Genomic DNA, 26,201 nt, shown 5'->3' on the forward strand with positions numbered 1-26,201 from the left:
CTAATTCTGAGCTTGTGGGTAATACGTGCCCTCAACTCAAAGCAAGAAAAGCATCAGAAGCTCCTTGCTGTCTGGGCACTAGAAGTTGCACATCTGGCCGTATCTCAGAGCTCACTGATGTTCCTCTTAAACTGTGAAGCCTGGCTTGGATCTGAGCCTCCTGAGCTGACAAGGGGGCAGGTGCAGGCTTCCTTGGATGCTTCTCTGTGATGGGGAGCTCTGCAGAGCAGGTCATCGTAAACACTAACACAGATGCCCCACCAAGCAGGAGGTTTCCCACAGTGATGCCTGCGTACCTGCTGGCCCCTTCACCTGGAACGCCCTCGCTGCCTTCCACGGTTCTCCTGATCTGATGAATCCCTACTGATCCTTCCACACTCCCTCTTCCACGGCTCTGTTCCTTTCTTACAGTGTGTTGCTATTTGTTTACACATCCCTTCTGCAGAAGGGACCATCTTATTCCTGTCGGGGCCCCCGGTGTCTGCCAGTGCCTGGAACAGATGAGGTGTCTGGAAAGTTCTGCTGAATGAACTTTTCAAAGGAAAATCAAGGCCATGAGCCTGCCTGCCTGTTAAGGCACAGGTGCGAACTGTTCATGCCACCCTTGAACCAAAAAACCCACAGGCCTTTCCAGGCCGCCTGCTCCATCACTGGGACATGAGCTGGTCGAGCAGCACAGAATATAAGTTCCCCATGCGACGGGCACCGAGCTGGCCTTTCACACGAGCTCTGGCATCTGATTCTGGAACCACCCGAGGAGGTGGGTACTTAGGAGATGAAGACCCTGAGGCACAGGCGGTTACACTGCTCCCCAGGGGAGGGACAGGGCAGGGCCGGAGTCCAGCGCTCTCTGGTCCCAGAGCCTACTCTTCCTTCTGTCCCAGGAGAGACAACAGATGTGAAGGCGTTCTGAGTTCTGCCAAGAGAGGAAACTGTAAAACTACGCAATTGCGGAGTGTTACCCACCACACGGAAGACGACTGTAGCGGGAGAGCCTCCTCGTTATGCAGCGGAGAGGACAGGAGGAGGCTGAGAAGGGCCTCGGTAGCAACACTGCATCCTTACGTGACTGCTGCCCTGGGCGAGGCGGCCCACCGTTCTTCAGGGGCGGGGGAGGAGGGGAGCTGGGTGGGGCGGGAAGAGGGGTTCTCATGGCAAGGCCAGCAGCCCTCCACTGGAGAGGCCCCCGGCACAGGACGGGGACCCCAGCGCCCCTGTGGCTGCTCTTCGTCGGGAGACCTGAAGGGCCCCGGTGGGATGCGGACCCTTCAGTGAGGGGCGTCCTGCCCTGGGCCTCCTGTGGCCGATGTTCAGCAGGTTCCGACACGAGCCCCTCCTCTTTGCTCTCAGCCTCTCCCCGGGTCCCAGAGGCCTCTCTTGGCACCACGGAGCTGACCATCTCCTCTCCTTCCTTGATCATAAAGGGCCCACCCCGAGCTCCTTGGCCTGGCATTCAAAGGCCCACCCACTTCTCCCAGCCTCACTTCTCCTCACTCCTCCTCTGGGCCTATACCCCAGCCACTCCCCCTTTGTACATGCTGTCTCCTCAGCCTAGAATGCCCTTCTTCCTTTTTTTTTTTTTTTTTTTTTTTAACCTGGTGAACTTCTGTTCATCCTTCAAAGCCCAGTTCAAGTGTCATCTTCAAATGGTCTTCCCTGAACCACCCCACAACCAAACCCAGACAGAATGGACCCCTCCTGCCTTCACAGGCTTCCTGTACTGTGGCTATTTGCACATCATCTCCTCCTTCGGATGGGAAGCTTTTTCAGGGCAATGATGTGCTTTCTTCCCCTCTAGCCCTCAGTGCCCTCCTGGTCTCATCTCCTGGGCAGCTCTCCCAGCCTGCCCTGAAGATCTGCCCATGAGCTTTGGCCCTGCACTCACTCCCACATGAATGAAGGCCTCACTGTTAACGGTAACCTAGTCTCCCAGACTGTGTTGCCCGTCACCCAGCTTGATCTTCACACCCACACTCTGCTGTGGGACTGCCCATGCTCTCAGCATGTGGGCAGCCTTCACCCTTCCCATCTGGGCACCACAGCCTACAGTGACCGTGGTGTGCTGTCCAGCCATGGCAGGGCAGGTGCAGGGCTGGTGACTGTCCATGCTTGAGTTTGACTTCAAGCACAGTTTGCTGGAAGGGACACAGGTCCTGGGCCCAAACGCATACATGCACACGCACGGCACACGCAAAGCCCAGCCCAGGCTCTCCATGGAGGTCCATGGAGCAATCAAACAGGAGACGAACCCTAGGGAAGTGGCAGACAGCTGCTGTCCCCACCGTCCCTCCTCCCAGCCCATGGCCTTGGCCGGAGGCTGGAAGAGCTGGTTCGCGGAGTCCAGTTCACTGAATCCTATTCCCTCACTTTCACACCGGGAAACAGAAACCCAGAAAGGCAGGTTCTTGCCTGAGAGTTTCCTGAGCAGTAAAGGCTGACACGGTGTCAGAACCAGTTCCCTGGCTTCTGTCCCAGGACACGTTCCTAGCGCCATATACTGCCATTGGTAGAAATGCCAGCTGCAGGACCCTGGACATTTGGCAGCTTTGTCCTGAAGTCCTGGGGGAGTGTGAGTCTCCATTCTCCTGCCAAGACTGGACTCAGCCCCACCTACCTCTTGGCCACAAACATGCCCATGGTCTTAGGGCTGTGCTGAAACTGCTCCATGCCCCGTGGTGTGAGGGAGCGATGGGGGGCTTACCTGCCAAGAGCCAGCCGTGGTCTCATGGTCGAGATATGACAGAGGTTTTTAAGAGCTCGCAGGGCTGTGTTGGAAGGAGGCCTGTGGGAAGTAGAGAATGTGAGAATATTATACCACTGCCATCTGTCAACTTGCACTTGAGTTTGAAAAATGTATCCCCAAATAGGGAGCACAGCCTTGCTGAGAGTAGCCTCGCAGCCAAGCTCCAACCACCACCCCATCTCCAACAGGGTCATCACAGGGTCAAGATCAGACCCCCCTGGGGATGCCGCCGTAGCCTAACCACCCCACTCACAGAGCTGGAAGTCTGGAGTCAACAGCCCCTGCTGAACCCCCTGTGTTCTATTTCTGCTCTCTGGCTGAAAAACTCTCACTTTCAAGCACTCCTTGGGGAAAACATCCCCTCACAGGCTCCCTGAGCACCATTCGTCGTAATTCACTCATTTTTTCTTCCGTTATCCATTCATTCATGTCAGCATTCCATAGCCACTTGGGAAATCTCTTAGATGCTGGTGTTAGGTCTTATAGAGACAGCCATGGAAAGGGACAGCTCTGGTCTACTAAGTCACTTGTAGACCCAGGACAAATGCCACAGCTCCCAATCCCCAGCCTGGTGGGTTTCCTCTCTCCTCTGAGTGACCTCTGTGCCAGACACTGGGCAAAGCAGTTCACACGACATGCAGGACGGCAGGACGCTTCCCACCATTTTTAGCATGAGGACCCCTTTTTGTGTGAGAATATTTCTCAAAACTCCTCCTAACTGTACACTTAGTATCTTTTCATTGAAAAAAAAAAAAGAACAATACAAAAGCTACATGAACATAATGCTTTACAATTAACTTGTATTTTAGTGATCACAGCACCACTACATCTATTTACAAAACGGTTACACATACTCACTCGAGACATGTTATTTCTGTCTTCTGGGTTTAAGGCTTTGACCCCTTGGGGATCCGTTCATTCAATATTTGCTCAGTAGGTATTTATGGAGCATCTCCGGGATGCCCGGCCGCATGGCCCACGGGTTAGGGACCCTGGTATAGGAAAGAGCCGTGGCTCTGCCGTGAGGCGTGCTTAAGCTCCAGCCCAGCGCAGACTGGATGCATGCCCTTGGCAGGCCACTCAGCCTGTCTCTAGCTCAGAGTCCTCGTGGGTAAAATGGAGATGATGACCTTGACATTGGAAAGTCATTATGAGCATGAAATGAGACAGTAGGAAGCACCCAGGTCAGGGCCTAGCACGAAGGAAAAGCTCAACAAATGGGCACTAGAGGATTATCGTCATCATCGCCACCCTCCTCATCACCATCACTGCCATTATCACCACCACCACCATCGTGAATATCCTCATCATTACCATCAACAGGCCATCAGCACCACCATTGTCGTCACCACCATCATCCTGTTTCCCTCCTCTTTCTGAATGCCAAGAGGCCTGTCCTTGCCCCTCTAGTAGGATACGCTGTAGTTTCCACCTTATAATAGAGTTATTTGTATGCACATATTCTTTCTCAAATTCATGCCCAGCTCTATAATTTCAGAGTTGTGTGAAATTGGGTAAGTTACTTAACCTGTCTAAATCTGGTTCCTCACGTAAAATGGGACAAAAGTTTTAGTAACTCACGGAATTGTTGCAATGATTAACTGAAATAATGCATATAAAAACTCAACACAATATCTGGGATGTGGTAAATGCTGGTCATTGTTATTATCATTATGATTATTCTTATTACTTCTCCTCCTAGCCTCTGAGCCCCTGAGAGCAGAGACCATTCAAAATTCATCTCAGTCTCCCCACAGAGTCTAGCACAAGGCCTTTCTCCCAACAGACATTAATGAATGTTTGCCAAAACAGTCTTGGAGCCTCACACAAAATCAGACGCAAAATAACTCAAGGGATAGGAGCATGGGACATGGCCAAGGAGAGACCCCTGATGAGACTCTGAAAACTTCCAACAGACCTCCCGAAGAGAGCCATTTGTTACCCAGGGAGCCAATCTGCAGGCCTGCTAGGACCATTCATTCATTCATTCATTCATCAAGCTGACCAAAATTTCACTTTGGTTCAATAACAAATCCTTGCCCAGTGCCTGTTTTTTTCTATTTTAAATCTTCTTTCCATCTGCCACACCAGTTGGTCTTCACAAAAATGCCTGGAGGCAGTTAGAACAGGTACTGACAATCCATTTTGCAAATAAAGAAATGGAGGCTGAGAGGTGAGGAGACTTACCAAAGGGCACATGGCAGTCAAGGCCATGGTGGAAAATAGACCAGGGTCCCATTCATGACCTTGACTCTTTCCCACTGGCCCCATGATGTCAAGCACTTTACAAATCCGGGATGATTCATTCCCACTGCCCAGTTTGCTTCTCAGCAAACAAAACTGAATTAAGCTAGTTTGGTCCTATTTGAACAGGCCTGTTGGAAAGGAAAGACTAGAAGTTCTGTGAGTCAGGGAGTATGTGAGCCACAACAGTGCAGGGGCAATTAAATGTATGGATGCTGACCCCAGACTGCCTGGGTTCAAATCCTGACTCTGATACTCATTAGCTGTGGAACATTGGGCAGATTACTTAACCTCTCTGTGCCTTGATTTCTTCATCTATAAGGAAAGGCTAATACCAGCTATCTGTGGGATCGTGAGGATTAAATGAGCTAATCTATGTGCAGTGTCTAGAACAGTACCTGGCACATAGTAAGGGTTAGTTGTAATTATTATTACTTGTGATGCATTCCCTGCACCGTGAACAAGGCCTGGCACAGGGAAGATCCCTAAAAAACATTTGTTGGATGGTTGATGAAATACTCCCTGGAAAGAGGTCAATAACTGTGCCTCCAGTATGAATGAGTCAGTCAAAAGAGTAGCTGGAGTTCCGGCCTCAAAGAATCTAGGGTCCCCTAGTTCCTGGGTCAGACAAATCCAGAAAGAAGGACATTGGTCATTTCAGGACTAAAAACCCTTTCTCCTTCACCGAGAGGTTTTATGTCCAATGAAAGGCAGTAAATATGACTAATGGTTAAGAATATGGGCTCTAGAGTCAGATACTTAAATTCAAGGCCTTATACTGTCACTCTGTTACTACTAGTTGTGTACTTCCCTCCCCATACCTGCCTCAGTTTCCTTATCTGTAAAATGGGGATACTCACACCTTCCTTGAAGGGAAGTTGGGTTGATCAGATGTCATATGGAGGAGGTAAAGCCTCCTATACCCAGCCCCGGTCCATAGCAGTAGTGATAACAAGGTCAACAGCAGCTGACCGTGATGGAGCTCGTCCCATGGGCCAGCTCGTCCTGTGCTAAGTGCTGGTCCTACCACATGCTCCCTCACATGGGCTTTGCATCCCTCTATGAGAGCTATGGCTTGTTAGAAAAGCCTAGGCGGCACTCTCAGCCAAAAGGCTGCTGAGAAAAGGCAAATTCTCTATTTGGCCGCAGCACACACTGGACTCCGTGGAGGCGAGACAGCTCTTGAGAAATGGTCCCCTGGGAGAGGTGATCTCCTGAGAATCCACCTGGACCGCTCCTCCCAAGCGCCAGTGCCAGCAACCCACAGCCACCATGCAGCAGCCTCTGGGGCAGTCCCAGTCCCTGCGGTGGCTGCAGACCCCGCCCTGTGCTCAGTTTCCCTGGCCAAGACCCCCAGGCTGGCAGACCAGCTTGCTTAAGGGAAGGAATGAACATTTATTGAGCCCGAAACTTTACAGCCCTGGCTTCGTGTAATCCTCATAGCAAGCCGGCCGGTGGGCACCCTGAGCTCTCTGTGGACCAGCTGGGAGACCCTGAACAAACTACTCAGCCACCCATGATTGTTTTCTCATCTGGGAGCACTAGGTAAATATCCTTCAGGAAACCCATTTTGCAGAGAACGATGCTGAAGCACTAGGGAGGGAGGTGCTCTGTCCAAGATCGTATAACTAACAGGTGACAAAGCGGGAGCTGTTTGACTTCACAGTCCCATACATTCATTCATCATCAATTGTTTTTTGAAGGCCCACCCTGTACTGTGCACTGGATCCAAACTCTTTCTCTTTTAAAAAATATTCATATGATCTGTTTCCCATCATTCCTAAGACCCTAGCACTCAAGCCAATTCAACTTAACAAAGACACATTAAGTCTTTTCTCTGTGCCAGGCACTATGCAAGGGTCTGGTATTAAGGCTCTCGTTGAATCCTCAGGACAGTCCTGTGCAGTTGACTGTTTTATCCCCTTTACAGATGAAAAAATGGGCAAATTCGAGAGGTAAAATAACTTGCTCGAGCTCACACACAGAGCCTGATGGAAGATTGTGTCGTCTGAGCCCCAAATCCACTTTGTCCCCTCCTGCCATGTTGCTCCTTTCTCCCCATGGCAGCCTCCTCTCCGCTCCCCCATCTGACCCACAGTGATGCAGGCTCTGGAAGTTCTAGTCAGTGTCTACCCACCAGAGTGGATCCCTCACCCAGCAGAGAAGGACAGCTGTCAGCCCTGCTGGCCAGTGCCACCCTCACTGGCCCTTCAGGACTCTGTGCTTCCCTGGCTCCCCCAACCCCTGAACTTGACCCCTGCTTGCTTAAATCTTACCTACTTCCAAAAACAAAGTGAGGAAGATTAAAGAATAAAAGTGCAGACCAAGGCGTGAAACATCAGACAAAAGCAAAGTCCAGACATAAGGGAGCACGGGAGGCTGGAGGTAAATGTCTTGAAGGACAATGCCCAGTGCACGCAGGGTTTGGGGAAATGGGCACATCACTGCTGTATGAGTATGAGTGATGTCATACTCACATCACTGCTGGTAGCGGAATTTGGGAGAACGCTTTTGGAAAACAGTTCACAGCATGAACCAAGAGCTTTGCCTCACTAAGATCCATACTTTGGGGCACAGTCATCTCAATTTCCAGGAATATAGTCTAAGGGACAAAAATTCTAAGAACTGAAGGCAAACCTAAGTGCTAACATATGGAAATGGATAACGGGTCTATGAAAACTAGACTCCATCTATATCAGGGGCTGGCAACTACAGCCTGCAGGCCAAATCTCACTGGCAGCTTGTTTTTGTAAATAAAGTTTTATTGAGACACAACCTCATCCACTCATTTACCTATTGTCTATGGCTGCTTTCCTACTACAGAGGCAGAGTGTAGCAGCAGGGGCAGAAACAGTATGGCCTGAAAAGCCTAAATTATTTACTGTCTGGCCCTTTACAGAACAAGCTTGCTGACCTCTGATCTACCTGATGAAATACTCTGCATCCTTTAAGAATGTGATATTACTCAGCCATAAAAAAAGAATGAAATAATGCCATTTGCAGCAACATGGATGGACCTAGAGATTATCATATTAAATGAAGTAAGTCAGGCAAAGACAAATATCATATGATATCACTTATATGTGGAATCTAAAACAAGGATACAAATGAACTTATTTTCAAAACAGAAATAGACTCACAGACATAGAAAGTAAATTTATGGTTACCAAAGCGGGCAGTGAGGGGTGGGGGGAAAGATAAGTTAGGAGTTGTTAGGGATTAACATATACACACTACTATATATAAAATAGGTAAACAATGAGGACCTTCTGTGTAGCACAGAGAACTATACTCTGTATCTTTTAATAACCTATAATGGAAATGAATCTGAAAAAGCATATATATATATATTTATGCATAACTGAATCACTTTGCTATATACTTGAAACTAACACACCCTTGTAAATTAACTATACTTCAATTTAAAAAGAAAGAATGTGATAATCTTGAGATATCAGGTTGAGAAAAGCAAGCTATAAAGTTTATATACAGGATGATTTCACCTATGTCAAAAGAAAAAAACCCTACAAAAAAAACCACATGAAAACTGTACATAAAAAAACCCAGAGAAATAGATGAAAATATTAACAGTTTTTTGGGGAGTAGAAACACAGTAAGTAATTTTTGGTTTTGGCTTCCTTTTACTTGTCTTTTTTTCTAATTCTTAGGAAATACACAAGTACTATATAATGGAAAAATCACATTTTAAAAAGAGACATGCATAGTTGAATAGCTCAGCTCTGGGCATTCTAGTAGCCAAGGTAAGGAGCAAAACAAGATGGGTTCTATTGTCAGTAGTAGGAAGGAGCCAGGAAACTAGGAAAATCAAACCCTCCTCTCCCAGACTTCTTTTTTTTTTTAATTAATTAATTAAATTTTATTTTATTTTTGAGTGTGTTGGGTCTTTGTTGCTGCACGCGGGCTTTCTCTAGTTGTGGCAATTGGGGGCTACTCTTCGTTGCAGTGCGCGGGCTTCTCATTGCAGAGGCTTCTCTTTGTTTCGGAGCATGGGCTCTAGGCGCGTGGGCTTCAGTAGTTGTGGCGTGTGGGCTCAGTAGTTGTGGCTCGCAGGCTCTAGAGCGCAGGCTCAGTAGTTGTGGCATGTGGGCTTCGTTGCTCCACGGCATGTGGCATCTTCCCGGACCAGGGCTCGAACCCGTGTCCCCTGCATTGGCAGGCGGATTCTTAACCACTGCGCCACCAGGGAAGCCCCTGTCCCAGATTTCTGAGACGACTTGGTTACCATGGTCTTTATTTCAAGGGTACCAAGAAACACAGTGGACAACTTCTCTATTTTTCACTAGTGTGCTGAGGTATTTCCTGCATATATGGCTATTCCTGAAGTACTGGCCTTCAAATGAGGTCAAAGAGAAAATGATAAGCTATGATTCCATAAGACAATTCTAGTGACCAGGGTGATACAGGAGTTTAGTTCAAGGAAAACCTTGTGGAATCTTGGGGGAAATAGCATCAATGTAGCCAATGAACCCATACATTTTCTGCAGCGAGTTTTTTTCTTAGAAAATAAAACTTACATTGAAGACCAGTGTGGAAAACGGATAACGATGGGGTGCCCTGGTAGAAGCTGAGTGGGTTATGTTTCATGTTACCCCACAACTCCCGCCAAGGCTGCTCCTGCAGGGGTTCTGTGGCACCTCTGGGGGATCCTGGAGCCCAGCTGGCAAATGGCTCCATTAGACCAGCCCTCTGGGGACCTGTAGAGCTCCTGGTCCTTTGCCAGGTTGAGGGCACTGGCAAGGGCAGCAGAAAGGATGCTCTGTGACAACAGAAGGCAGAGCCATGTCCTTGGAAGACACAACTACGAGGGCAAAGACGAAGTTTCATTGTGGACATTAAAAAGTACAACTTGTGACTGGGCTTTCGTGAAGGACCTTGGGTGGGGTAAGAAAGGACTTAGCATTCTGGGATGGTGTACTGGAGCCATCCGAGGCTCTGACAGGTGGCGGGCTGATGCCCAAGGTGAGGAGGGTCTTTGGTGAGTGGATAAGCCTAGAGGACAAATGTGTGAACTAAGGTCACAGTCCCATTTCCCTTCGAAGCAGGAAGAAAAAGATATCGATAGCAGCGGGGTGCGGGACAGTACGGTGAAGTGATTAACAGGGGGCTCTGGATCAGATTTGAGTCCTGCTCTGCTTCTTATTTGTCCATGGGAAAATCAATGACTCTTTCCAAGCCTCAGTTTCCTCATCTGTAGAAAAGGAAAATGGTAGCCGTACGATAGGATGGTTGGGAGGATTAAATGAAATACTGCCTACCAAGTGCTTAGCCCTTACCTGCCCCAGAGAAGGTGCTCCATAATGGCTTGCTATCTGCTGCAATAGGTCTGGGCAAGCCTGAAACCTGCCCTACCTGGAGGATGGTAAGCCTGGGCATTGGCCTCGGATTCATGCAGTCTTGAGGAAAGACTCGGGAATGTTCTGAGTCTGTCATCAGTTTCCTATAATTGGTGAACAGAAGAATTTCTAGAGCAGCTGGGAGGAGCCAGGAGTAGCCACCCCCCAGGTGAGCGGCTCAGGTTGCCTTTAGAAGGACTTGATAGAGTCCTCTGCTTGTCAGGGTGATGTCAGAGGCGGGCTGCCTTTCTGGGGGCCTGACAGGGTGCTCATGTGTCTCCTGCTCTGAGTGGCCATCCCCGTGAAGTTAAGGTCATCTTTCATCCCTGTGTGAGGGACATGTAGCACGCCATCTCTGCTTTGTCTTCAGGTCAGGCATCATGGGCTACCGTGGGCATTTGCTGGGTTTTGGCCACTCAGTGCCCACCCCCTCACTCCCTACTTCTGCAATAGCACCCTGATTTCATTTTGGTGGAATTAGTTCTCCCGCTCTTGTTGGACAGTAAAGCAAGGCTCCCTGCTTTCCTGCAGCCAGAGGGATGGCATGAGACTGAGCTAAGTATATCTGATGCTCCTTCCATGCCCCTGAATCTTCCATCTCTGCAGCTATGACAGGACTGCCAGCAATAGGTTCCTGTTTTCTGCTCCCTAAAGGGGCCTTGGATCCTCTTTTGAGCCTGGTTCTCCAACCTTCCTAACAGTTCTATGAGATTTTCATTATCCTTCCAACTTAATCCTTTTTCACTTTAGTTGTCTAAAGTCAGCTTCTGTTACTTACACTCTACACCTACTGGGTGCAGAGAGGAAGAAGTCAAAATGGCTTCCTTGGCCACAAAGGGCTGTGACCAGGTGCTCTGGCATGAAATGCAAACAGGAAAAGTTCAAGTGGAATACAGAGGCCTGCCTTTATTGGGGCCAGCCCTTCCCCAGGCCCAGGGGGTAAACCGTGATTAGTCCAATCCTGTAAGGGTAGTTTCATTTCACTTTCTAGTGAGTAGTTCAGGCATGGGCATGTGACTCAGTTCTGGCTAATGGGACCTATTACTCCCATTTTATAGCTAAAAGAAGTCTTTCTCAGTGTTTCTGGGACAAGAAAGAGATTTTGGAAAAGATGGTCCTCTTCTCCACCGTCTATCATCATGTCTGCAAATGGCCCCCTGGGATCATCTTATGACTTAGAGTGAAAGAATGCTGACTTAGTGGGAAGGTGGGCAGAGGAGGGAAAGCTGGAAAGTGATGGATCCTTGACATCATTGGGCCACAGGGTTATTCAGCTCTGAAACTGCCCCCTCCTCCAGGTTTCTGGAGTTAATAAACCCCTACTGTTTAGGCCACTTGTAGTTGGGTTTCTGTTACCTGCAGCCCAAAGCATCCCTGTACCCAGCTAGAGCTTCAGACCTGGGAATGTGTTCCCACCAGCAGGCTGGGATTGTAGCATCAAGGGCCGGTCGCAGGAAGAAGCCTGGAGAAGGGAGTATCCAGAGGGTGGATGGGTCCAAGCAGGGCCACTCATGGGTGGACACAGGTAGTCTCTGGCAGTGGCAATCTCTGAAGCTAGACGAATGGCAGTGCCATTTCCTGGCCGTCTTCTTTGTTGGGGGCAAGAACCCAGCCAGAAGCTTGAGGGTATAGGGAATAAGATCCAGCCCAAAGTGGGGTTTGGATGAAATGGTAATAGCTAGTCAGGGTCTCAGGGTCTGGACTTCATGTGGGGCTCTGACCCTTGCAGGGAATTGGAGTTTAAGACAGGGAAACAGAGGCAGAAAGAAACAAACCCAGTTATGTAGAGTCACCAACATAGCAGAGTTTAGGGGAGGCTGCAGCTCAGTAAATACTCCCCCTCCACTGCCCCCACCCACAGGAATGCCAGATGCAGAGTTCAGGGAAACCAGGCAAATTCTAGGCCCTGACAAACCCTTGGGCACTCCTGTTAGCTTGGACATTCCATGGTTCTGCTTCAAAAGGACAAGCACATGTGAAATGGTAATTTAACTCTTCAGAACCACATGGAATGGCTTTAACCGTAGCCATTAGCCTTAGTCGGAGTGAGGGTCTGACCCTCCTCCCCCACCATCTCTCTTCCTCCAACAGCTGGGTCCCCTGCACTCACCTTCAAGTTTAGTCCCACCTCTGGTTCTCGAACCCATCATTATAATCATCTAAAGAACCTCCAGCTCAGACTTCCCTGCCCTAATACTGTGCCTCGTTCCTGGAAACTGTCACGGTCTTGTTCCCAAGACCCGACACCCACCTTATTCCTCAGCCTTGGCCCAGCGCCCAGCTGCAGCCCCACAAACCCAGTGCTGGCACTGTGCAGGAGGGTGGTGACACGATGGTGGCCAACAGTGGCTTACAAAGCACGTGCTCCCTGCCAGGTGCTCATCTGAGAATTTTACAGGGATTACTTTATCAAATCCCCAAAGAGGGTTATGTCAGGCAGCTGCTATCATTACTCCCATTTTATAGATAAGGGAGCTGAAGGCCAGCTTACCAAAGGTCACTTTGGCTGGTAAGTGGCAGTGCCCGGATGTCCCCCTGCCAGCCCACGTTGGCCGTTTCTCTGGACTCTGCTCTGCTGTGGGCCTGGACTGGATTCTCCCACTGCCACCCTCTGGGCTGGCCTTGAGTGCCTGCCCCACCCCCATGGGCATGGTTGATCTCAAGTCCCTAGACTCTCTCTCCCTAGCACTTTAGGCTGCTCTCATGTCCTTCAGAGAAGATGTGAGATTTGACAGGACCCAGAAGAACATGCTGAGAGCATGGGGTGGGGGGCAAGAAGAGGCCAAAAATCAAGTCTGGTTACTTGCAAGCGTAGACCCTATAAGCGCACCCATGAGCTGGTCCCATCTCTCACCCATTCACCAGCAGTCGCTGGGCTATAGCTTCAGGGTGCTGTTGGCACCTAACATCCAGGGGAAGCTGAGTGGCACAGTGAAAAAGCTTGCCGGTCCTGTGTTCAGACCCCAGTCCTGTCCCTTAAAGTTCTGCGAGCTTGAGGCACGTCCATGGGAATGGTGCCTCTTTCAGCATCCGACCCCCTGCTGTGAAATGGGGTTAATGATACCGATCTTGCGAGGCCTTCCTGAGGAATGTGAAACGCTTTCAACAAGTGCCTGGCTCTCAGGGGCGCCTGCTCCCCTTGGCATTGGCTGTCTCCTGATGCCAGGGATGGCCTCTCGGTGCTGAGAAGCCTGAGCAGTCCCAACGATGCCCACCACGTGGCTGGCAGGGCCCCGAGCACACTGGGCATGCACGCTGGAGATAAATACAGGGTCCAGGCACCTGTTTCTGAACAATGGGCTATTCTGGGGTTTTAATTGCTCATCAAGGGGAAGTCAGACTCTGGCCAGTGACCAACCCTGGAGGGTCAGGACAAGCACTGGGGTGGCAAACACACCCAGGTGCAGGTGCAGAAACGCCAGCCAACAGGTGACAAATCCCAGAATGTCACTGAGAGAGGGCACTTAAAAAGCCTCTGGGGTAAACACTCTCACAGTTGACAAATGGGGAAGCTGAGGTCCAGCGGGGAGAGGGCTTAGATTCACTGCTTCCACAAAGGTTCATCAAGTACCTCTTTGAGGCTTGGTTCTGTGCTCAGCCTCAGGGACCTGACAGTGTGCGGGAGACAGAAGGCACACATGCAATCCCAGTGCCTTGTGACAACTGCCAGGAGGAGACACGGATGGGGCCGCGGAAGCAGGAAGGAGGCACACCACCCTAATCACGTGGTCGTGCATGCATTCATTCATTCATTCGCTATGTGCTCAAGGCTCGTCTGTACCAGGCACTGCTTAGGCGCTGGAGGCACAGCCCTGAATAAAGTCCAGTCCCAGCTCTCATGGGGTTTACAGTCTCATGGCAGAGAAAGGGAGTCACAGATAAAAGAAGAGGGGTATGATAGAATGTCAGGGCATGCACTACAGAGAAAACTACTGCGTGATAAGGGAACAGTGCGCACCTGTCGCTGGTGGATGTTTTAGGTAGACATGGGCAGGTGGATGCCAACAATGAAAAATTAACTTGAGCACGTGAAATAGGCACGGCAATGAATGCTCTGTCTTCTGAGTGAAGAGGGGAACCAAGGCCCTGAGATGACCTGCCTCAGGGGTCACAGAGAACCAGCAACAGACTCAGGAACTGCCCCAGGTCTCTTGCCTCACAGGCCACAGGTGGTCCCCCCGTACAGCACGGCAGCCCCTCTGCGCCTCCAGCCACTGTCCCTGCTCCGTCCTCCCTGGGGGTTGGGGAAAGCACCAAGGGCCTCTGGTGGGTGCGGGCCCGGCTCCTTCAGCCACCACTTCTTGGCTCACAGGTCACCCACACCAGCCTCAGGCAATGACTGAAGACTGACAGCCAGACCCTGAGCCATCCAGACTCAGCAGGCTTGTCCCTCCCCCTGCCACCTCCCACCGAGGTCAGTGGTGCCTTGGTGTCAGACACACGTGGTCCCTCCACTTCTGAGTTGTGTGACCTTGACAAATTCAGCAGAGCATGGAGCCGTGGGGGGATTAAATAAAGTGAGGTGTGAAGTGTCCACAAGAGTCCATGGCCCACAGTGGGCTGGAGAGGGCGGCCACCTTCCCTTCCTGCATCGGCTCCCTCCCGCCCTGCGCCTGGCCCGCATCCCAGAGCATCCCTCCCTCCTCAAGGCTCCCACAGCCCTCAGAGCACGCGTGTTCTCTTCCTGTGTCTGCTGTTGGTCCCTGAAAAAGATCTCCAGCACCCGGAGCAGCTGCTGGCTCCTGCATGTCTCCAGGCCACTGGCTGTGGACTCAGCTTAAAGTCACACTCGGCACTGCTCCATAAACACCCCCCACCATGCAGCTTCCAGCCAGGAAAGCTGAACTTGAAGAATCATGGGGAAGGTAGAACAGTGGATTCAGAGTCAGATTCCTTACCAGCCTAATGACCCTGGGCAATTTTTTTTTTTTTTTTTTTTTTTGTAAATGAGGATAATAATCAGTGCCCAAAGTTCTGCAAAATTATACGGTGATTTTAATATTATTGTTTGCATTATAGAATTATAGGTTGAGACCAGAGTTTATTCCACTTGTAACCCGGTACTACAATCCTTTCCACAACATCCTGCCCCCGGGCTTCCTTCTCTAGGTGAAGTCTCCAATGATGGGGAACTCACTACCTGCTGGGCAGTCCTTGCCATGTTTTGACTGTTACTGAGCATTAGAAACGTTGCTGCCTGTTGTTTGAAGACCTGCCATGCTGAGCTCTGGAATGCAGAGAGATGAGTGGGTGGTGAGCAAGCCTGGGGGGGAGGGTCTGGGGAGAGGTGCGGACCTGGAAATAACACCTGTAATCACTGGGCCAGGGAGGCTCTCTGATGTAAGCCCCTCCACAGTGGTCAGCTCCTCCTTCCCAGATAAGCTCCCACTAATGGTGTCTACTCTGCCCAAGGCTTCAGAGCCAGCCCAGCCCTTCCGGAAGACATCCTGTCCGGGCTGCCTCCTGCCTAGGGTTGCTCAGCGGCTGGACCACAGGGCCCTGGGTTCTCAAGCCATGATGTATGATTAATGACTCTGATGAGCTCACCAGCCCATGGAGGGAGGGTCGATCTGAGGGGAGGCCAGAGGAAGGCTGGTTATGGATTTTAACCCTCTGATGTTACTGGCTGGGAATTTAACATCAATAATTCAAAGCAGTGGGGAGGAGGGGTTGAGAAAAATGCAAAAGAGAGAGGGAGGTAAGGACAGAAAAAGCAAGCGAAGGGAAGAAAAGGGATGGGGGAGGGGAAGGAGAAAGGAAAAAAAGCACAGATGTATTTACTGACTGTCTCCCGGGTGCCACTTTCACCTCCTTTAGCTCCTTTTAAGTCCCATTGAAATCTGTGAAGCAGATACCATCATCCCCATTACCCAGATAAAGAAACTGAGGCTCAGAGAAGAAAAGTGAGGGTTTCAGGGGTTGAAGGGATATAGAAAGAACCTAGGTTCTGTCTGCCACACCTTGACTCTGGAGTGTAATCAGGTGAGGGAACACAGAAGGTGGGTCCCTGCCAGACTGAGGATACCCAGCCCCAGCTCACACTCTGGGGCTGACATCTGGTGAGATGAGTCTGGAAGACTCTGCCCCAAGGAGAGAAACTAGTTGTTGGCCTTCTGGACAGTGCCAGAACTTTGTTTCTGGAGATGAAAAAATTAACTGCTATCAGGGTGAGGATAGGCAGACCCTGGACAGAAGGAGAGGGTACCTCCTCTGCTGGAATGAAGAGGAAGGAAGAGGGTCTGAATGGGGGGAGGGGTGTCATTTGGGCGGACATGAAAAAGAGGGGCTGCTGCCAGATAGATTCTATTTTCTCAGTGTGTGTGGAGTAGGGTCACTGGTTGGAAGCAAAGTAAGGAAGGCAGAAAGGCCTGGGCACACAGAAGTGGGTGAAGGGAAAGGTCAAGGCGAGGTAGTCAAAGGAGCACCAGGAGGCCTCACTTGGGCTGGATTCTCAGCACGAATGATGCCAACAGGTGGAGTAGAGAAGACCTTGAGTCAGGTATGAAGGGTGTGAATGTGAGCTGTATGATCAGGAGGTTGCAGCCAGGAGGGCCCATAGCGTTGTAAGATGAGAAGATAAAGGTGTGGACCCCACTGCCCGGCCACATGCAATGAAGTCAAGAGGTCCCACTCCCACATTCAACCCCCAATTAGCATTTCAGGGCTGCTCTGATAAACACCAAGAAAGCAAAGGAGAGTCTTTAACATGAAAGAGACCAAAACAAACAAGCAAACAGGAAAAAGAAATTGAAAAGAAATAACAATGCAGTTGAACAGCATAAAACTGAAGTAAGAAAATGAGAGAACGTACAATGTTAAAATGTTGAAAAATCATGTTTAAAAATTTGATTAAAGGAGATCTCTAAAACAAAAAAACAAAACAAAAAAAAAAATTAACTGCTATATTTAAAAGCATTGTTCGGTTGCTATGGCAACAGAGGGGCTAAGAATAATATAAAAAGAAGATGATATGCCAGGTTGTCACTGGCAACCCAGTTTTAAGGGTGTGTGTATGTGTTTTAAAAGGGGGGGTGTGGGGAGGAGGGAGGTGGCGACGTTCAGACTGTTTTCTCTGCTCCCTCTGACACCAGCTGCCCCAGTGACATGTCCAAGATGTAGCCAGCCTGGGATCTCACAGGTCTACCTGTGAGAGCTGGCACTTCCCGGCCCCGAGCCTAAAGATAAAGGTGGTTCTCATTCCCTAATTGCTGTCCCCTCCTGGCAGCTCCCCATTGCCTGGGCAGCTTCCCTCAGCTGTGGAACCCCAGCCGGAGGCACCTCTCAAACAGATGGCCCCAAAATAGCTTCTTCTCTCCAACCTGGGAGCTTGCAGCCAGCCTGGCAGACTCCCTGGGGACCACCAGGGAAAACAGATGGTCGGGAGAGAAGAGCAGGAGACAGATTTATTGATCTGCAGCCTGGATGTCAGGGCTGGATGTCAGGCTTGGGCAGACATGGGCACGGGGTGGCCCCCGGCTCTCTGAGGAGCCCTGGAGAGAAGCACGAGGTCTAACCTTGGTCTGGAGCCTGGGCCCAGGTGACCTGGAGGGGACCCACAGCAGGCTTGACCAAGGGCAGGAAGGTGGATGGGGACTGCGACCCCTTGTACACCAGCCAGCTGCTTGTCAGGGCTGAGATGGAAGCACCCATGGGAGACATGGAAGAACTAGACAGCAAAAAGACGAACAAACAAAATCCTCAGGGCAGTTCAATAACAGTCACGTTCTGGAAAGAGATCTGTTATTTTTACCTTTGTCATGGTCATGCAATTTGGAGGGAAGCTGTGAAATCGGCCTGACCAGGGTTCCTGTGTCACATACTGCTGTGTGACCTCAAGCAAGGCCCTTAGCATCTCTGGGCCTCAATCCTACCATAGGGAAAAAGACAATGATTTTTTTTTTTTAGGACAGTGGTTGGGCCTCAATAAACTGGAGTTTAAAAAGCGCAGGGCCTAGCACACAGAATATCTTCAGTGGATCGCGCCTCCCACCAGGAGAAACCTTTACTTCAGCGCTTTTCTATTCAAGCCAACCCCGAAGACCATGGAGGTACCTGTGCGAATAAATGAGGAATGAGGTAGAGTTGGGGAGATGCCACCACAGAGAGATGGCCAGGGAGGCCCCCAGGGTGGCCGGATGTGCCTGGAGGGGTCAGGGGATTCTGAAGGAAGGGGATGGTCTAGCAGAATAAGGAGGAGAGGGAGAAGGAAAGACATTCCAGGCAGAGGGATGACTCGAACAAAGGCAGGGAGAAGGGAGAGCACAAGGAGGGTCTGAGAGCAGGGGACAAGCTCACTGGGCTGGAACCTACTGGCAAGGAGGGCTCGCTAGAGAAGGGAGATGATCAGATCTGTGTTTCAGAAGGACCCCGTGTCTAGCTCAGCAGGGAAGCTAGATGGGGCAGGTGAACCGGAGGCAGGGATGCTGGTGCAAGGGTTAAGGTCAGAGATAAAGGGGCCTGGGCTAAGGCGGGACAGGGCTTTATAGTTTACAGGGTGTACCCATGCCCATTACCTCATTGGATCAAGCCAGGATGGACAGAGGGGACAAGCTCTCTCCCATCCCTGCCTACAGGGCTTCCCATAGGCTGGGGTCACCCACCATGTACAGAATAGCTACATATTGATTGCCAAGCATCCTCTAGAAGTAGGCAAGTCCAGGAGAGCTAGAGAGGCCCAGACAAAGAAGTCTCATGGGTGGGTGTGGTCAGGGAGGGCTTCCTGGAGGAGGAGCAGTGGTGAGCCTTCTAGGCAGATGGTATGGTACAATTAAAGCTTGATGAGGGGACTGGTCTAGTGCACTGGGGAAAGTAGCTCCAGGACCCACTGCAGCTGAGGCCTCCTGTAAGAGAGTTGGGAGAAAGCAGATTGGAGATGCAGGCAGGGTTAGATCAAGGAAAGCCGTGAATCCCAGGCTGAGTCTGCATTCTCCTATGGGCAGTGAAGACCTGTGGGGAGCTGAGAAGGGCTGAGGCAGGATGGGGAGATGTGAACAAAGCAGTTTCAGGAAGCCAATCTGGGTCAGACACCGAATTCCTCGTTCCTTTCCCCAACCCTCAAATATAGGATGCTCCTTCTTCCCCAGCTGTGTGAGTGCCAGCAACAGACACCAGACTTCAAGCAGCGCGTCATGGAAAATGGGTATGTTTTCAACCTGGGCCTCATAGGAGTTCAGGCTGAGTTAGCCCATGGGCAGAGAGTTGACGCTAAGTGGCTTAGCGTTCTGGGAACCAGAACTTGGGCAGAGGTCTCAGGGCCAGGGTGACCCCATAAATCTTAGTCTCTATCTTTTCTCCCTCCTTCAACAAATATAATTGAGCACCTACTATGTGTCAGACAGTGTTCTAGGCATTGAATCAGATAAACAAAACCCCTTTTGGAGCTTAAATTCTGATAGGAGAAACAGACAACAGTCAACAAATAATGGGGAAGAGTATTTCAGGCAGAGGGAATGGTACATGCACAGGTCATGAGGCAGGAAAGAGCTTGGTATGTTTCTCTGACTCCTCATCTTAGTGTCTTGGGGAAAAGAGAGGCTTAGAGAGGTTAAGTGACTTGCCCGGAGTCACGTTGCTGATTAGTGGCCAAGCAGGGCCAGAGGGCACGTTTGTTGCCTGCTGGTTGAGGGCTTGTCCACCACTGAACAGGCAAATGGCCACATTTCAGGATGTGGGCTAGAGCCAGGGTGTGGGCATGGACTACTGACTGTGAGGGGGAAGCAGAACTGGGAGTGGGTCAGTCATTCAGCCAACAAATATTGACTGATGGCCTACATGTCAAGTGCTGGCTGTGCTGGGCCCTGGCATCTAGCAGGGCATATATGGACAGAAGTTTATGTCCTCATGGAGCCCACATTCTAGTGAAGATTGGAGGATATGGGGATCACAGGACTCCAGGATCCTAGAATTTATGGTCAGAATCTGGGAATTGCAGAATGAAAATGATTGCATCTTAACATCAGAGAATTCAGAATCAGCTTCTCAGCATATGACAGTTGGCAGGGCCCTTCAGCAGCATTTGGTCCATTTTAAGGAGGGAGGAACTGAGGCCTGGTGCATTGAATGTCCCACAGATGGCAACCAGAGGGAGAGCCAGGACCTTTACACCAAGGAGTCCAGGTTCCTGGGCCAACGCGATGTTTGTGGGCAATGGAGATGAGCATATGGGCTTGGGAGCCAGACAGTCTGGTTGTGCATCTGCACCCCTTGCTTGCTGTGGCATGGAATCTTTCTGAACCTTGGTTTCCTCATCTGAAAAATGGGACTAACAGGGCATCTACCTCAAGTAATTCTTGCAAAAATTAAAATAACACATGTAAAGTGCTTAGCATGGTAAATGCCCCAAATGCTTGCAGTTGTTATAATTATTAGTGAACCTTCAAGGACACTGGTATTTACCTTTGTAGGTGACAGAGATTGGACCCTTCTGGAATCAGAATGGCTGGCCTGCCCCAGCTCGCAGGCTTAGTATCCTGAAGAGGGTCTACCAGGCATGACAGCTGATGGAAAAGAAGGATTGTTTCACTGTCACCTCGAAACAGAAACATGGTGTGTGTGGCCTGGCACAAGCCTGCTTCTTGCTCCTGCCCCTCCCCTCCCTTTCTTTCTACTCCCTCCTCTGTCTCCGTCTCTGTCTCTCTGTCTCTCTCTCCCTCTCTCTCTCTCTCTCTCTCTCTCTCTCTCTCACACACACACACACACACACACACACACACACACACACACACACACAGAGGCATGTGCTGCAATTATAGCCATAAGACACTGACCCACCTCAGGGCAGTGGGAGCTGAGACCAAAGGGAAGCAAAGAAGTTTCCAGTGGATTCTAGCCAGGGATCTAGGGGCATGTTCCAACCCTCCCTCTTGGCTGTGCTGAAGCTAGCTTTGATGGGACTAGGGCCTACCCGAAGTTTGGGTTGGGAAAGAGCCCATAGCCAAGTGGAACTGATAAGAAACACACCCTTGGTACGGTGAGAGACCAAAGCCAGACAGCTGCAACAGAGGGATCAGAGTGTGCTGCAGCAGCTGTGGAGAGTAGCCTGCACAAGGGCAACCAGGCACCCCAGAGGACTTCCTGGAGGAGGAGGAAAAAGAGGAGGGTTTCATTTGAGCTTTGAAGAATGGGGAGGATTTGGCTAAACAGACTTCATTGTTTAATATCGGAAATAGCATTATAAGCAGAAAGCAAAATGAAACAAGACAAAAGTACAAAAGCACAGAGGCGGAGAACAACAGTGAGCCCTCACTGACGACCTAGGTTTTTTCTAAGTTGGAAGTAAGATGTGAGGGGGAAGGTGGAGCAAGAAGACCTTTCGCCTCCACTTTTCACCTTACCTTGAGCGAACAGTTATTCCTTCATTCATGGGAATAACTCGCCTATCTAAAAAAAGTTAAGGCAGCCTAAGCAAGTCATTTTTCCTTCCTGTGTCTCAATGTTTCCATCTCCCAAATGGGTGTATCCCTGTCATGGGAGGGAGACTGCCCCAGAGCAGTTGTTCCTGACCAAAGGACAGGCCTTGCTGGCCCGTACTGCTCAGGAGGCCTGTGGCCAAGTCCCCACCAGGAAGGCTTAGCTCATCTGAAAGCCTTGGGCTTCCTGAGACATCCATCTTTCTGGGGCAAAAGCCACAGTATCAGTGAAGGATGAGGCAGTGACCAGGCTCCGAAGAGGAACACATAGAAGCCTTCCTGAGCTTCACCTCAACCTCACGGCAGCCCCAGGTGGGACAACTCACGTCCACACCACACCGGGGAAGTGAACCTTTGAGAAGCGCCGTGTCTTGCTTGAGTCTTCCACCTGGTTAAGTGGCAGAGCCAGGATCTGAACCCAGGACAGTGTGACTCCCAGCCCCCAAGTCCTTTCCATCAGGCCAAGCTGTTTCTTGCCTTAAGTTGCCCAGGCTGGGGGCCCCGCCACATACAGAGTACCTCCATATCTATTCCCAAGCCTCCCTTAGAGTAGAAGCTCAGGGTGGAAGCAATTTATTCCCAGTCACACAGGACTCAGACTTTGGAGGCTGGCTGGGGGCCAGCCACACCCACCATGCCAGAGGTCCAGCCTCGACTCTGGCCCTGGTTTCAGCCAAGTGTCCCTTCCAAGCCATCTTGGACCTTCCTATGCTGCCCCTGTCTACCCTCAAACATCCTCCCAGGACCTCCTCTATGGCTTTCCAGATACTGGAAAGTCTCCAGAGCAGCCAGGGAATTCCATTCCCAGAGCAGCTCGCTAAACCTGATGCGCTTGCAACACCACCTCTGTGAATGCCCTCAGGGCTGCTCCCAGGCTGCAGACAGCAACTCTTGAAGGCTAAGAAGAAGGGAGACGCTGTAGTTTTCTTCACCGGAAACATCCCACAGATGGGATGGTTCATTCATAGGTTGATTCCATTTGGACACACTCAGAATAGCTTTGAGTCCCTCTAGGAAAAAAAATGTGTTCATGCAGTCCTGGCTCACCCAATTCAAGCGCTGAATTACTATTATTATTATTCCACTTTTTCCAAAACATATTCTGTGCAATTCCTATGCCAGGTGTTGAAGGAGCCACAGGTGGAACCGGAACCAGGCTTTGATGTCAAGAAGCTCGTAAGTAGAGAAATTGGAACCCTCGTGCACTGGTGGTGGGGTGTAAAACGGCACAGCCACTATGGAATCAGTGTGGCAGTTCATCAAAAAATATAAAAATAGAACCACCATATGATCCAGCGATCCCACTTCAGGGTATTTATCCAAAAGAAATTGAAATCAAAATCTCACTCCCATGTTCACTGCAGCATTATTCACAATAGCCAAGATGTGGAAACAACCTAAATGTCCATGGATAGGTGAATGGATAAAGAAGATGTGGTATATACATACAATGAAATATTATTCAGCCCTAAAAAGAAAGGAAATCCTGCCATATGCAACAACATGGATAAATGTGGAGGACATTATGCTAAGTGAAAGAAGCCAGTCACAGATGGACACATACTGTATGATTCCACTTACATGCGGTACTAAAAGTCAAACTCAGAGAGCAGAATGGTGGTTGCCAGGAGGTGGGGAACAGGAGAAGTGGGGAGTTGCTGTATAAGGTTTCAGTTAAACAAGGTGAATAAGTCCTAGAGGTCTATTGGATAACATCATGCCTATAGTGAACGGTACTGTATTGCACACTTAAAATTTTGTTAAACATGCTAAGTGTTCTGGCTTCTCTGGTGGCGCAGTGGTTGAGAATCTGCCTGCCAATGCAGGGGACACGGGTTCGAGCCCTGGTCTGGGAAGATCCCACATGTCGCGGAGCGACTAGGCCCGTGAGCCACAATTGCTGAGCCTGCGCGTCTGGAGCCTGTGCTCCGCAACAAGAGAGGCCGCGATAGTGAGAGGCCCGCGCACTGCGATGAAGAGTGGCCCCCACTTGCCACAACTAGAGAAAGCCCTTACACAGAAACGAAGACCCAACAGAGCCATAAATAAATAAATATATAAAAATTAAACTTAAAAAAAAAAAACCACGCTAAGTGTTCTTATGACAATGAAAAAAAAAAGCTCATAAACTAGAACAATAGATTCACAGGTGCACAGGTTAATTAATAATGCTAGTGGCAAAGATGTATATAATCTGTATCCTGTGTCAGGCACGGTTCTGAGTTTTTAACCTGCATTAACTCATTTAACACTGGCAATGATACAATGAAGGACGGATTATTATCATCTCTACTATACAGATGAGGAAACTGAGGCACCGAAAGGTTGAGTAACTTACCCACCATCACAACCACTGTGCTCACAGGCACAGAGCCGGGATCAGAACCCAGGCAGTCAGCTCCAAGGCTGCGCCCCTAGCCCTACACTGGCAGCATCTTGATCAGCAGAAGTATATTCCCAAACAGAGCTGTGCGTTGGGCAGCATAGAGGCAGGCGTGAATGACCCCATCCGAGGGAGTGATGCCTGACCTGGACTCTCAGTGGGGAAGAAGCCCCATCACCCTTGAAGACTAAGGAAGCCAGTAGAGAACGAGCCCCAGGAGGAGGCCCTGTCCCCGCAATCCCTACCTTCCCCGCCCTGACCCAGTCGGGTCCCCTTTCTCCAGCTGCAAGTTCCCAGGGCTCTTCGTGTGTGTCCTTTGCAGGGTGGACACCGTCTGCTTTGCCCCAGCTGTAGGCTTGTCTCAGCTCTCTCCAGAGCAGAGCCCTTGTCCCACCCACTTCTGCCTTCTCCAGCTCCCAGCACAGACCTGGGATGTAGCTGGTGCTTGTGAAATACCTGTTGAATTGACATGAATTTCTTGCAGATGCCCAGGCTGGCGCTGACTGGACTGGGACACTGGCAAAACCAATTTGACCTCCTCTCTCTTTTTTCCTTCCTTCCTTTCACTTTCAACAGGTATTTGTTGAGCATCCCCTACATGAAGCAGCTGGGATATGGCAAGACAGTTCCTATTCTCCAGGGACACACAGTCCAGTGGGGGAGAGAGACCAGCAAAAAGACAATTACAGTGTGACTAGTCCTGGCATGGGGTGAATCCAGGGGGCATGGGAGCACATTGGATGGGCAACCTTAGGTGCTGAGAGGCAGTCAAGTTACCTCCTAGAAGTGGCATCTAAACTGAGATCTGTAGGAATCTACAGCCTGAGTTCCTGTGTGTGTGTGTGTGCATGCGTGTGTGCATATGCATGTGCCTGCCAGGTAGGGGGAGGGAGGTGAAGTCCGGAGCTTTCTAGGAAGAGGGAACCACATTTGCAAAAGCCCAGAGGCACAGAACTGCGCTCTGGGGTGGGTATAGCATGAAGGTGGAAAAGGAGATGGAAAAGAGTGGGGTAAGATCCCAACGGCCCTTGCAACTCACTCTAAAGGAATGTGGCATTTAACCCTGGAGGCCACAGGGAGCTACTAAAAGATTTTATGCGAGGGACAGTGCAAGCAGATTTGTGTTTTTGAAAGATCCCCCTGGTGCACTGTGGAGAACAGAATGCAGGGATGCGGTGGTGGCAGTTAGACGCAGCTGCAGAAATCCCAGTAAGACAAGGTTGTTAGCAGTGGGGGAGGGAGGGAGGGGACACACCTGAAAGATCTTGAGTCACCAGGACCTGACTACCTTGGATGGGGTGAAGGGTGTGTCAGAGATGAAGCCTGAGTTTGGGGCTTCCCATCCCTTCTGGGGGCCCCATCTTCTCTTTGCCACCATCTCCATCCTCATTCCATTGCCGAAAACGGAAGTCACGGAATTCTTGGGGGCACTCCATGCAACACTAAACTTCTGCTCTGTCCCATGAACTGGGAACAACTTTACTAGCAGAAAATGCACCCACACTGTGAAATCATAACCCACACATGCACATCCATCATAAAAAACATGCTGCGAAACTCAGCAGAATGGCTGATTCTGATAATTCTCATTAATATTTGTTGGCAACTTGTACATTTCGTTTTATTGCCTGTGAGCACTCATTAGCAGTCAAGCAGTAGCAGGTGCCAGGAACTTAAGGAAATTCAATGGGAGAAAAACGTGAAATTGAGATAATTCTAAGTAGTAATTTTGTTCTCTAATACAAATTGGGAAGAGACAGATATCAATTTAGTTTAGCTGTGGAACATCTCAGCACAGCTTTCAGAACATGAGCCAAAGCCCTCCAATAGATTTCTCTTGGTCAGGGTTAGAGAGCAATCTGATTAAGTAGTTCATGCTAAAGAGTGAATGACCAGCAGGGTACTCTGACCCCTCCTGGTGGTATGAGCAGCTTGGTTTAGGGACGGAGAGCAAGCAGCTTTCCCCGCTTCTCTGAAGGCCATCATCTGTCTGTCCACCCAGAGAACACAGCCTTTAGTTTCTCCTGGGATTACAGCAGCCCCAGGGCAGCCCCAACATGAACCTTCCT

The 26,201-nt window shown here is 50.1% G+C and overlaps 1 protein-coding gene across 2 annotated transcripts in view; it reads right to left on the bottom strand.

The window, feature by feature from the left end:
• HIVEP3 (HIVEP zinc finger 3) overlaps positions 1 to 26,201 on the bottom strand; it is a 497,909-nt gene that overhangs the window by 163,896 nt on the left and 307,812 nt on the right. For both annotated transcript variants that reach the window (XM_057527626.1, XM_057527610.1), the window contains exon 3: positions 2,702 to 2,782. The gene's annotated coding sequence lies outside the window, so the exon portion shown is untranslated. The remainder of the gene's footprint in view (positions 1 to 2,701; positions 2,783 to 26,201) is intronic.

Source organism: Balaenoptera acutorostrata, chromosome 1 (genome assembly GCF_949987535.1).
Source record: "Balaenoptera acutorostrata chromosome 1, mBalAcu1.1, whole genome shotgun sequence".
Classification (NCBI taxonomy): Eukaryota; Metazoa; Chordata; class Mammalia; order Artiodactyla; family Balaenopteridae; genus Balaenoptera; species Balaenoptera acutorostrata.